Source organism: Hypanus sabinus, unplaced genomic scaffold, assembly GCF_030144855.1.
Source record: "Hypanus sabinus isolate sHypSab1 unplaced genomic scaffold, sHypSab1.hap1 scaffold_112, whole genome shotgun sequence".
NCBI classification, from domain to species: domain Eukaryota; kingdom Metazoa; phylum Chordata; class Chondrichthyes; order Myliobatiformes; family Dasyatidae; genus Hypanus; species Hypanus sabinus.
The window spans coordinates 299,205-312,769 of record NW_026779177.1 but is presented as its reverse complement, the minus strand read 5'-3'; the positions used below and the strand labels follow the sequence as shown (position 1 = coordinate 312,769).

General features: G+C 40.0%; 1 non-coding gene across 1 annotated transcript; it reads left to right on the top strand.

Annotated features, from left to right (window-relative positions):
• Positions 1-589: 589 nt before the first annotated feature.
• Positions 590-703, top strand: trnal-caa (transfer RNA leucine (anticodon CAA)). Its single transcript has 2 exons — positions 590-627; positions 669-703. It is a non-coding gene; the product is annotated as a tRNA-Leu (tRNA).
• The last annotated feature ends 12,862 nt before the right edge of the window (positions 704-13,565 follow it).

The window sequence follows — 13,565 nt, the reverse complement described above, 5'->3', positions numbered from 1 at the left end:
ACAGATTAAACATTGTTCTACAAGCCTGAACAACATTCTGACTGTAATAATTCATCCATGACGGAATGATGAAACAGACACAGGAGATCAAACGGCCTTTCTGCACGATGTCTTATGTTCTTGCGAAACTTGTCACATCTTCGCTTTCTTCCACAAGCATCAGATTATTGGGACTTGTCGTCTACATACCAGATTCCATCTGTAAAGCAGCGCTGCTCGGTATCATTGAAGAACCTGTAATCAGTTTCTGTTGACATTGTTGCGATCAACTCCCACCCAGTTTGCAGATTCAGTCCTGATTATTAACGTTTGTTTCTCTGCTTCCCTAAATGTAAAATTATTGAGTCTTCCAAGCATTCTCATCCATCTCAGCAAACATCCTTCACAAATTCTTGCCGAGACGCGTCTCACGAGTCTTCGATTTGGAATTGTTTTACAGCTTCACTTTCCACAGAAGTTGCCTAAACTGAGAAAATTGTAACACTCTCGCTTTCATTTCCGATTGGCAGGACGATATGTGTGATTGTGTGTATATAACTTTGCTTACAAGCCAGGCATTCATTCCGTTCACAAACACACATCAAAAGTTGTCAGGTTGGCCGAGTGGTTTAATGCGCTAGACTCAAGGAATGAAAGTCTTTCAGACAAACGGGAGTGTTCTGGTCTCCATCTGGGGTCGTGGGTTCGAATCCCACTCCTGACATAATTTGTCTTTAAGCATTCAATCGAGGCGATGTTATTTCTGCAAACAAACCCTGGGTTGTTGAGGTGGATTAGAAAAACTGTTGGAAGATAAGATTATGTTCTTGACACTGTTCATCGTATTACAATAGATCACCGTACACCGAACTGTGGGTAAGTGATTTATTCAGAAACAATTTCACGGTGAAGGATCTCGTCCCGAAACGCCGACTGCTTACGTCTGTCCATAGATGCAGCCTGGTCTGCTGAGCTCCTCCTGGCATACTCAGCTGATCAATATAGTTTCTAAAGTGAAATGATTGGTCGTCGGAATATTCAATGGGTGGGCATGTAGTGTACACTATCACCTTTTGATCAAAAGTCCGGTGTCGGATGGGTAGTAACTGTTCTTGAACGTGGTGGTGCGAGTCCCGAGGCTCTTGTACCATCTACCCAATGGCAGCAGCGAAAAAAGAGCATGGCAGGATGGTGACGACCTCTGACATTGGATGCTGTTTTTCTATGACAGCGTTTTATGTGGATGTGCCTAATGTTTGGCAGTGCTTTTCCCGTGATGGACTGGGCAGAATTCAATAAACTTTTTAAAGATTTTCCTTCAAAGGTACGGTATTTCCGTACCACGTCTCAATGCAGACAGACAATATACTCTCTACGAAACATCTATAGAAGCTCATCAAGGTTTTTGATCTCATGCTGAATCTCCGCAGTCTCCTAAGAAAGCAAAGGATAACGTCATTCCAACAATGTAGAGTTCCAGACGCGCCCCGCCTCTGATCCTTCAAGGAGAACTGGCTCAAAAACCTCTGATTTTCCCTCTGCTGAAGACAACAATCAGTCCTTGGTTTTGCCGACATAAAGTTATGGGGTGTTGGCACATCGTGTTTGAAACGATCCCCTCTTAGTTGAAATGTATGCCCTAAGAGAGGATCGTTTAAAGACTTGTAAACCCTGGAATGGAGATAACTTTTGCATGCACTACCAATATCTTTGCCTGAAAATCTAAGAAACGTCTGTCGGATTCCCCCTCACCTCCGATGGTCCAGAGAAAAAGAACAAGATTGACTAAACTCACGTGATTGCACAAACCATCTATTTCAGGTAGCATCTTGGTGATGCTCTTCCGCACACTCTCCGAATCCTCGTCATCCTCTCTCTGGAGGATGGCCTGAACGGGGTGCAGCACAATCCCAGTGTTGTGATGCTGTACGCTCTGATTTTGCACATGCTCGCAACCTGAGAAAATGCATCACGTCCATATTCATTTAGAATCCCAGGATATGGAGTGTTTGTATGTATACCCTCTCATCAAAGCAGTCATTCAGACTATTCCGAAATTCAGCTGTTTATATGGCATGTGGAGAGAGTACTGCAGAGCGGTCAGGGTGGCCGAGTGGTCTAAGGCGCCAGACTTAAGGCGAGTAAGTCGCTTCCTATTAAACGCGAGTGTTCTGATCTCCAACTGGAGGCGTGGGTTCCAATCCCACTCACGACAAATACTCTGTTTTCCATGTGCTGTTTTTTATAATGTAATCACTGTAATTTTACTGCAGCGATCAAAGCGTGGTATGTTTGGGAGTATGAGAAAGACACAATTAACTAAAGATTTTGTTTTAGTCACAACAGAGAGCAGAACAACAGGTTACATGGGATTCGGGCTGCGGTGTTTGATGAGAAAGAGGCCTGTTTGAGAGTGTCTGCATCACCTTCTCAACCGCGGCTGTTTATTGGACAGAGTGACATCGGGGCCATTCAGACACGTTGCTGGTCTCTATATTGAAAAGGCATTTTACATCGACGTTCTCAAACGTGCATCTGCCGCGGAGCTCCGTAGCGTGCGCTTAACACCTTTCTGGATTTGGGAATATCGGATTGATCATTCTGGACTGGATTATATTCACTTTCCATTGTTTAACAGGCCACTCTTCCCTGTTTTGCAATGCAGATATTTTAAGTCGTACAGCATGGAAAATAGCCTTCGGCCCAATTGGTTCAAAGTTCAAAGCCGAAAGTAAATTTTGCATCACAGCATACCTGTATGCATATATCACCATTTGCAGCAATGAGATTGACATTCCTGCGGGCATCCAAGAAACACAATAAAATCCATGAAGGACCGCACTAACAGGACGGTCAAAACACTCAATGAGTACAACACAGCAATTTGTGCAAAGTCAAGTGATAGAATAATGGTAATAGCAATATTAATTGTTATTTTACGTAATAATCCAGGGCGACTGTGAAGCTCACTGGAGTTTGTTTAGATTTAACCTCTCTCAGAGACAACCAGATGAATTACACATTGACAGAGGATCGAATATGCACGATTTGAAATTATTCACGTAAAGCTGAAACACAATACATATAGTAAATATGATTTCAAAAGCTATAAAAACAAAATCTGGACAAAATAAGCGTATTAGATTAAAGATAAAGAGAGTTGCATTTGAGGTTGCATAATATATAACGGAACTGCAGGATACAGTACAACCGATGGATGAATACTCTTATTTTATGTGTTAATGACTTGGATGCTGGAATTGATGATCATACGGATAGGTTTGTGGTCTAGATGAAGATAGGTGGAGGTGTAGGAAATCTGGAGGAAGTAGAAAGTCTACAAAAGGACAGAGGAAGATGAGGAGAATGGGCAATGAAGTGGCAGACATAAAACACTGCCACAAAATGTATGGTGCTGCACTTGAGCAGAAGAAATAAAATGGAAGGCTATTTTCTCATCGCAGAGAAAATTGGAAAATCTGAGGTGCAAAAGGACTCAACGTTGTTCGTCCAGCATTCCCTGAAGGTGAACATGCAGGTTGCGAAAGTGGTGAGGAAGGCCAATGCGATGTTCGCGATCATTTCCAGAGGAATGGGGTATGGATGCAGCGATGGAATTTTCAGGTTTTAAAATGCACTGTTGAGGCCTTACCTCGAGTATTGTGAGCAGTCTGGAGCCCCTTGTCTGAGAGAGGTTGTGCTGTCACTGGAGACGGTTCAGAGGTGGTTTAGAAAATTATTCCAGGGTTGAAAGCTTTGTCATGCATGTGCTGGTTCTGGGTCTCTACTCAGGGGAATTCAGGAGAGTGAGTGGTTCGCGCATCAAATCACCCCTTGGAGAGCCTCTATTACTCGTGTCACCCAGCTGACTACTGGACCGTCTCTCCCGGTGTCTGTCACTTGTGTCTCCCGGCGGCTTAGGCGCTCCTGCTCCATGACTAAACTTAGCTTCCCTCTGTTTCATCAGCTGCGGATGAATGTCAGGAACCCCCGCTGGAACCAATCAGCGAGACCTCTCTCGGAAATAGATGCCCTCGGTTCCTCTAATACTGTGGCAAGTACTCTTGGAGAAATCAAACTCAGAACTGCAAGTGGAAAAGGCGTCTTCACGTTCCAACACGTTATCAGTTAATCTCCATTTCCCTTCCTCGAACATTTCAGCAAATTTAGGTTTTCCGGTCGCTCTAGCTGCTCCCAGAATGTAACATGACAGGTTTCGACGGGATGCACCTCACAGTTTCTCCTTTCCGCTCATAATCCTACTTAGCAGGAACTTGAACCTCCTTAAAAGCAGCTCTGAACACATGGTGAATGGACAAAGTGCTCAAAAAGTTCTCTCTACTTCTCTCTTTGCTTGCTCCTTGGAACCTTCTCACAAGAATAAAAAAGTTCCATCCGTTTCCATAGTCTCAGTTACTCCAACATCTGCTTCCATAAATGCCAGCTTCAACGAAAAGTAGCCATTGTATGGGTATTTATCAGTACTAAGCCCCAGAATTCCACGGGCACTAACAGGCACCAGTGGACACGGTTTGAAAATGACACTAGAAGACACTAGACAACAGGATATGACAGCACAATACAGACCCTTCGGCGCTCGATTTTGAGCCAACCCATAAATGTATTTCATCCATTTGCCTGTGCAAGAGGCTCTTAAATACCCCTAATGTTTTAGACTCCACCACAATCCCTGGCAAGTCATTCCAGGCACTCACAACCGTCTGTGTAAAAAAATGTCTCCATAAACTTCTAGCCCTTAAATTAACTGTGTATACATGCCCTCTGGTGTTTGCTATTCGTGCCCTGGGAAACAGGTACTGGCTAGCACCTTATCTATGCCTCTCATAATCATGTAGACCTCTATAAAGACCCCTCTCATCCTTCTATGCTCCAAAGAAAAAAGTCCCAGCTCTGCTAATCATGCCTCATAACACTTGTTTTCCAATCCAGCCAATTTCTCTGTAAATCTCCTCTGCACCCTCTCCATAGCTTCCACATCCTTCCTATAATGAGGTGACCAGAATGGAATACAATACCCTAAGTGTAGTCTCACCAAAGTTTAGTAGAGTTGCAACATGACCTCTCTACTCTTGAACTTAATCCCCCTATTAAAGAAGCCTAGCATCCCACAAGCCTTCTTAACTATTCTATTAATCTGTGCAGCGACCGTGAGGGATGAATAGATTTGAACCCCAATGATCCTCTGTTCATACACACTCTAAAGTAACCGACCATTAACCCTGTGCTCAGCCTTCTGGTTTGTCCTTCTAAAATGCATCATCGCACACTTAATCGGATTGAACTCCATCTGCCACTATTCTGGCCAACTCTGCTTCCTGTACATACCCTCTTGTAACCTTCGACAATCTACATCTCCATCCACAACTCCTCCAAACTTCGTGTCATCCGCAAACTTACACACCCATCCTCCTGCGTCTTCATCCAGGTCATTTATAAACATCACAAAGAGCAGGGGTCCCAGGACTGATCCTTGCAGCACTCCACTAGTCACCGACCTCCAGGCGGAATACTTTCCTTCCACAACTCCAGTACCCATTTTTTAATCCAAACAGCAAGGATCCACTGATCCCATGCCTCATGAATTTCTGGATGAGTCTCTCGCGGAGTACCTTGTCAAATGCCTTGTTAAAATCGATGTCGACGACATCTACCGCCCTACCCTCATCAATTTATTTTGTTACCTCTTCAAAAAACTCAATTGGGCCCGTGAGGCACGATCTTCCCTTCATAAAGCCAGGTCGACTATACTTGAGGAGTCTGTACTTCTCCAAATGCTCGTAGATCCTATCCTTAAGAATCCTTACCAATGGTTTGCAGACCACCGACGTAAGACTCACTTGTCTATACCAGGTCTCACTAGGTTTCTCTGTTACCTTTTTTAACAAGGAAACTACATTAGCCGTTTTCCAATCCTCCGACACCTCCCCTGCAGCCAAAGAGGATTCAAAGATCCTACTGCTCCAGCGATCTCTTCTCTCAATGCCACAGCAACCTGGGGTATATCTCGTCCGGACCTGGGGATTTGTGGTTTTTAAAAAGATCCAACACTTCTTCTTCCTTAATCTCCACATTCTCCAGCATATAGGCCTGTTCTATTTCGACCTCACCCTGATCAAGATCCTTTTCACTTATGAATACTGAAGCAAAGTATCCATTTAGTAACTGTCCAACCTCCTGCGCCTCCAGGCACATGTTGACCTCTTTATCCTATTGCGGGCCCATCTTCATTCTTGTCATCGTTGCTCTTCACATACGCATAGAACACCTTGGGGTTTACCTTAATCCTAGACGCCAAGGCCTTCGTATGCCCCCTTCAAGCTCTCCTAAATCCTTTCTTAAGCTCCTTCCTGGCTACCCAATATTTCTCATGAGCCTCTCCTGCTTCCTGCTTCTTATATCGAACATATGCTTTCTTCTTTCTCTTGACGAGTTGCCTCGTTTTGTCAGACATGGTTCCCTTTTTCTACCACTTTTTCCTTGCCTCAGTGGGACAAACCTATCCTGAACCCAGCCCAAGTGTTCCCTAAACTTCCTTCACATTACTTCTGTGCTTTCACCTTTGAACATCTGTTTCCAATTTACTCCCACTAGTTCCTGCCTCATCCCTTCAGTTAGCCATTCCACAGTTAAGCACTTTCCCATTGGCTGTTTATCCTTTTCCATAGCAATTCTGAAGCTAAGGGAGTTGAGGTCACTCTCACCAAAATGCTCTGCCACCTGATCAGGTTCATTACCTGTAACTAGATCCAGTATGGTTTCTCCTCTCATCAGCCGGTCCACATACTGTATCAGGAATCCTTCTTGAACACACCTGACAAATTCAGCCCCATCTATCCCCCGTGCAGTCAGGTGGTGTCAGTCAGTATGAGGGAAGTTGAAATCACCCATAAGTACAACCCTGTATTTCCTGCACCATTCTAAAATCTGCCTGCTTATCTGCTCCTCGGTGTCCGAAGGGCTAGTTGGGGGCAGATAGACTACTCCCAGCACACGTGATTGTCCCCTTCCTATTTCTGACTGCCACCCACACCGACTCAGTGGACACTCCCTCTGCAGCGTCCTCCCTTTTCTATAGATGTGCAACTATCCCTGACCAGTACTGCTACTCCCCCCCCCCCGCCCTTTCTACCTCCCACCTTATTCCTTTTAAAACACCTCAACCTCGGTACCTCCATCAGCCAATGCTGTCCTTCCTTCATCCAGGTTTCAGTAACGGCCAGTGTCATAACTCCACATACTGATCCATGCTCTAAATTCATCCACTTTATTCCTAACACTCTAAGCATTGAAATAGACACATTTCAACCCCTCTGTGGCTACATTTATGTTTTATCGCCTGCCTGTCCTTCCTCACCAAATCAGAACACATAGTTTCATGCCCTTGTCCTTGTACCCTAATCTCTGCACTCACATTCTGATTCCCACCCCCTGCCAAACTAGGTTAAACCCTCTCCAACAGCTCTAACAAACCTGGCCGCCAGGATATTGGTCCCTTTCCTTTTCATGTGCAGCCGGTCCACTTTGTACAGGTCAGACCTTTCCCAGAAGAGATCCCAATGTTCCAGAAGTCTGAACCCCTGTCCCCTGTACCAACTCTTCAGCCACCCATTCAACTGCCATGACTTCCAGTTCCTACTCTCTCTGCCTGAGATTACCCCCCTTGCTTTTTACCTTTTATACTAACTCTCTATATTCCTTCTTCAGGACCTCATCCTTACTCCTATCTATGTCATTGGTCCCCACTCGGACCACAGCTGACTGCTCACCCTCTTTCCTGAGAATACCGAGAACTCGATCCAAGATATCACGACCCTGGCACCAGGGAGGCAACACACCATCCAGGATTCTCGATCTTTCCCACAGAACCTTCTATCAGTCCCCCTAACTATCGAATCCCCAATCACTACTGCTCTCCTCTTTTCCCTCCTTCCTTTCTCAGCAAAGGGGCCAGTCACTGTGCCGGAGACACGACCACTACAACTTGTCCCTGGTAGGTCATCCCCACCAACAATCTCCAAAACATAAAACTTAATGTTGATGGGAATGGCCACAGGGGTGCTCTGCTCTCTCTGTCTATTCCCCCTCCCTCTCCGGATAGTCACCCAGTTAGTTACCTGTCTCCTGACTTTTAGGGGAGACTGTCTCCCCGAAACTTCGATCTATTACTGCCTCTGCCTCCCGAATGATCCGAAGTTCATCCAACTCCAGTTCCCTAACTCAGTTTGACAAGAGCTGAAGCTGGATGCTTCTGTTGCTGGTGTAGTCATCAGAGACAATTGTGCTGTCCCTGACTCCTGCATCCTACAATCGGAGCACTGGACTACCCTATCTTCTGCCTCCATCACCAACTCCTAAGTTAATTAAATTAACTTAATTAAATTAAATTAATAAACCCACTGGGAGCAAGTTCGTCCTCCGCCTCTGCTCGCCAAAACCTCTCGAGTCAAAGCCTCAAAGCTCCACTGCTGCTCAGGCCCCACTCATTCACTGGCCGCTCCAGTTGATCTACCCCGCTTTTTATTTGTTTGTTGAGCTATTCAATTTACGATTACCCAATCAGACTGCTTGGTCACATGACCTCGATTGCCCAATCAGCTGCTTTCTGCTGAGTCTGAACTACTCAAATCTTTTCATTATTATTGTCCAAAATAACAAGCGTACATCAAAGTAAATAACACTTACAATGCGTCAAGGAAAAAAAAACATTGTTTTAAAGATTGAAAAATATGGTGACACAAAAAAAGGAAAGAAAAAAAAAACACTAAAGCAAAGAAAAGTGAGGAAAAAAATACTAAGAACTCAACCCCGGAGCCATGCGTTATAAAAAAATGCTTCTAAAGATAACCAGCAAACCGCCAGCAAGAAAAAAAAATACAATTAGATCATGGAGAAAATTATCAATTAACTCAAATGGTAATAACGAGAAAATGAACACCTCCTTTTCTCAAATTCAAACACAGGTTCAAAGGTTCAACTTCTAATTTTCTCCAAACTAAGATATAGCATCACTTGGAAGAACCATTGTAACAGAGTGGGAGCCGACATATCTTTCCTCTTCAACAGAATGGCCCTCCTAGCTATCAGTGTAACAAGCACAATAACATGTTGGTCAGACAAAAAAAATAGCTTGGAGATTTTGAGGAATTATTCCAAAAAGTACAATTAATTTGTTAGGTTGTAAACTAATTTCAAGTACTTTAGAAATTGTAGAAAAAAACTGACTTCCAGAACTGTTCCAGTGTAGAACAAGACCAAAACATGTGTGTCAGTGTAGCTGTCTCAGTTTTACATCTATCACAATAACTATCAACATCAGGAAACATTTCAGACAATCTCTCCTTCGTCAAATAGTAATGATGTACAACTTTAAATTGAATCAGTGCATTACTAGCACAAATCGAAAAAGAGTTAACCAACTTCAGAATCCGTGTCCAGTCCTCCGTCATAAAAGTCAAATTAAGTTCCAGTTTTGTTTAATCTTAAATAAAGGACACTTATCCCATTGTGATAGTAATTTATAAATTCTTCCAATGGAAACCTTCATCAAAGGCTTCATACTCGTAATAGTACCTAACAAGCCGGCATTCAATATGTAAGGAAAATTAGTTAAATGTTTTTGTAAGAAATGTCTAACTTGAAGTTATTGTAAAAAGTGTGAGTACGAAAGAGAACAGTTATCAACTAATTGTTCAAAAGGCATCAGTCTATCTTCTTTAAATAGATCCAAAAAAGAATTAATACCTTTATTTTCCAAAGTAAAAAAATTGGATCACTCAAAGAATGCTTTAAAAAATTATAATAAATTAAACTATAATGTATAATTTTTTTTAGATTAAAAAATTACAGAACTGGAGACAAATTTGTAAAGAATACTTAATCAGAGGGTCTAAATTTTAATTAGCAACTTTAGCCAATTGTAAAGCAGCTCCCAATACCGAGGTTAAATAAAACAGTTTCACAGCTTTCAATTCCAGATCAACCCAAATTGGCCGTTCATTCTTATCAACCCAGTGTAACCAAAAGGACATACATTGCACATTAACAGCCCAGTAATACATTCTTAAATAAGGCCAAGTAAGACCTCCATCCTTTTTCAATTTTTGTAAGTAACATTTACTAATTCTTGTTCTGTTATCATTTCATATAAAAGATGAGATAATAGAATCAATCCGATCAAAAACACATCATCAAAAAAACAGGGATATTCAGAAAATATAAAAATTTTGGTAAAATCAGCATTTTGACTATAAGGATGTGACCAACAAGTGGAAATGTAAGTGGGTTCCATCCACTAAATAAATACTTCATAGAATCTACTCAGGGAACAAAATTAGCTTTGTAAAGATCCTTATTTTTTTTAGAGATTATAACACATAAATATCTAAAAAAATCCATAATGTTGAAAGGAGTATTATCATATTCAGAAACAGATTCATTAAGGAAATAGTTCATTTTTATTAAAATTTATTTTATATCCTGAAAAATCTCCAAATTCATGAAATAAATTTAGCAAGGCAGGGAGATTCCTCTGGATTAGATACATAAACCAGAAAATCGTCAGCGTAAACAGAAATCTCCTTCACAAGAATCCCATGAATATCTTTAGCTTCACGAAGAGTGATACCAAGGGATTCTAATTTTAAATTAAATAACAAAGGACTTAATAGACAACCTTGTCTTGTCCTCCGTGAAAGTTGAAAAAAGAGATCTACAATTATTAGTAATAACAGAGGCAATAGGAGTTTTATATATCATTCTAATCCAATTATTTAAATTAACACCAAAACCAAATTTCTCGAAAACATTAAATAAATATTTCCATGCAACTCGATTGAATGCTTTTTCAGCATCGAAAGAGATGACACATTACTGAGTTTTAACAGAAGATGGGTATCTAATGTTAAGTAATCTCCAAACATTGAAAGGATATAACGGCCGTTTATAAAGCCTGTTTGATCTTTAAAAATAACTTTACCCTAAAAGTTTCCAACCAATTGGCCATTATCTTTGACAGGATCTGAGCGTCAACATTCAATAATGAAATAGGTCTATATGAGGCACAATCAGAAGGACCTTTATCCTTTCTAAGAATTAAAGCAATAGAAGTGTCATAAAAAACAAAGTGTAAATCGCCTTTCACAAAAGAGTCCTTAAACATTTCCTACATATACGGAGAGAGCAATTTTCCAATTTTTTAATAAAGTTCTACAGGATACGAATCAAGTCCAGGGGCCTTACCAGATGACATTGAAAAAATAGCTTTATGAATTTTGGCTTTGGTAATTTGGGCATCAAGAGGTTTTTGATTCTTAACAGAAATTCGAGGAAAAACAATCTTTCGTAAAAAAAAAATCATTTTAGAAGAATCGACAGGAAATTTAGATTTATAAAGTTCAGTATAAAAATCTTATTAATGTCTTCATATTCCCAAGCAAGGGTACAAACTTCCTTACAGATTTTCAAAATTTGCCTTTTGGCTCTGGCCGTTTTTAATTGACACGCAGTTTATTATTTTTATCTCAAACATATAATATTGACTTTTTAGCTTAAGCAAATAGCCTTCAATAGGATGAGTTAATAATAAATTATATTGTGATTTAAGTTCCATCCTTTGTTTAAATAAGTCAATATTACGGGAAATTGCATAAGTATTATCGGACTTTAACTTGTTTTGTAATCATATCTAATTCTAATTTAGTCTGTTTTTTTCAGGTTAGAATAAGAAATGATCTGACCACCTTAAAATGCTCTAAATGTATCCCATATGATTAATTTAGATGTACCCCCTAAAACATCAAAAAGAAAAAAAAATATTTTACCTGTTTCTCAATGAAACTAACAAAGTCTGAATTCTGCAATGATGTCTGAGACAGGTGCCAAGGTGGGTGGGCTAGGATGGCATCATCGAATTCGAAAGACAAACTGAAAGCTGCATGAGCAGAAACAGCGAGAGTGTCATATTCACAATTCTTAACAGTAGGCAAGAAGTAAGGGTCAACTGTAATATAATCGATCCTTGAATATTTTCTATAAACATGTGACAAAAAAGAATATTCTCTGTCATCAGGCTGTAAATATCTGCATAATTCAATCAATCCAAAAATCGGTCAAAAAGGAATTAATAAGTAATGCGGAGTGATTTGGAAGTTGCTGGTTGGTTCAGCTCTTGTCAAAGGATTTAAACAACAGTTAAAATCCCCGCCCATTATTAACATATATTCATTTAAATGAGGCAGTAAAGCAAATACATTTTTTAAAAAAATATCATCTAAGTTAGGACCATACAAATTGGCCAAAACAGCTTTTCTGTTACAAATTATTCCTTTAACAATTAAAAATCGACAAAAAAATCTGACTTAATGTCCTCTTGAATGAACAAAATATTGGATTTAATAAAAATAGACACTCCCTTAGTTTTACTTTGAGAAGTGGAGTGAAATTGCAAACTCTTCCACGATCCAAAAAACCTATTTTGATCTCCCGCCTTTATATGCGTCTCCTAGGCAAAAAATTGTACCAGGTTGAAATCGATTGATGATTTTAAAAGTCTTTTTTCATTTGATAGGATGATTCCAACCACATACATTCCAACGTATTACATTAATGAGTTTAGATTCCAAACTATAATTTTATTCTACTTTACACATGTGCCGAGCACATACCAATAAGGGATGATCAAAAATGGTGGCGATGGACAGTACAACCACACAGAAAACACACATGCTCCGGAACCACCCAATGGGACAAAAACCCTAATTCTAACCCCATCCCACTCCCCCCACAGCCCAGAAAAATGAGGCACCCTATGATAGAAAACGCAACCAAGACTGCTCTGTCTGTCTGAAAAAAAAGATTAAAAAAGGTTCTCTATCCCTTTGAATGACAGTCTCAACAAAGGAAAATGTTTACATTCCAGCATCTACAAACTATCCCATGTTTATATTTAGTCTTTTTTTAAAACAAAGAGGAAACCAAAAAATTGTTATCTCTTAAAAAGAAAAAAACAGCTCCATCTTAAACTTAACATTAAATCCCCTAAAAAGGCTTTAAATTCAGTTATAAGATGCAATAATATTCATTATATAAAAAACATATTAATATGTTGAAAAGAATTTAAAAAATAAGCAGTTATTAAAATCTAAAACATATTACCTAGAGAAACCAAGCATAGTGTTTAATAACAGATCAACACAATCTTGAAAACTAATAATATTATGCAAGTAATTGAAACCTCCGCTAAGTATATATAAGAGAAGGAAATTGCCCCATTAGAAGGAAAAACTGCCAGTTATTTAATTAAGAAAAAAACACAAAAAAAAAATCAAACCAGATATTAGGTTAAAGGAACAAGTCCTTTTATGTTCTTTTCCTCCGTCGAATGTCCAAATAACCATTTAAACAGTCATACTTGAACCATCAATCCTCTTACCAAAAAAAAAATGATATGCAATAATAAATGTCCCCTAATCTTCTTTTAATAGTCTCTCAATGAAATGTCCAAGTAGTCTTCATAAATCTTCTTTCCAAAATGCTATTATGCAGATAATATGCCAGACAGTTCAATC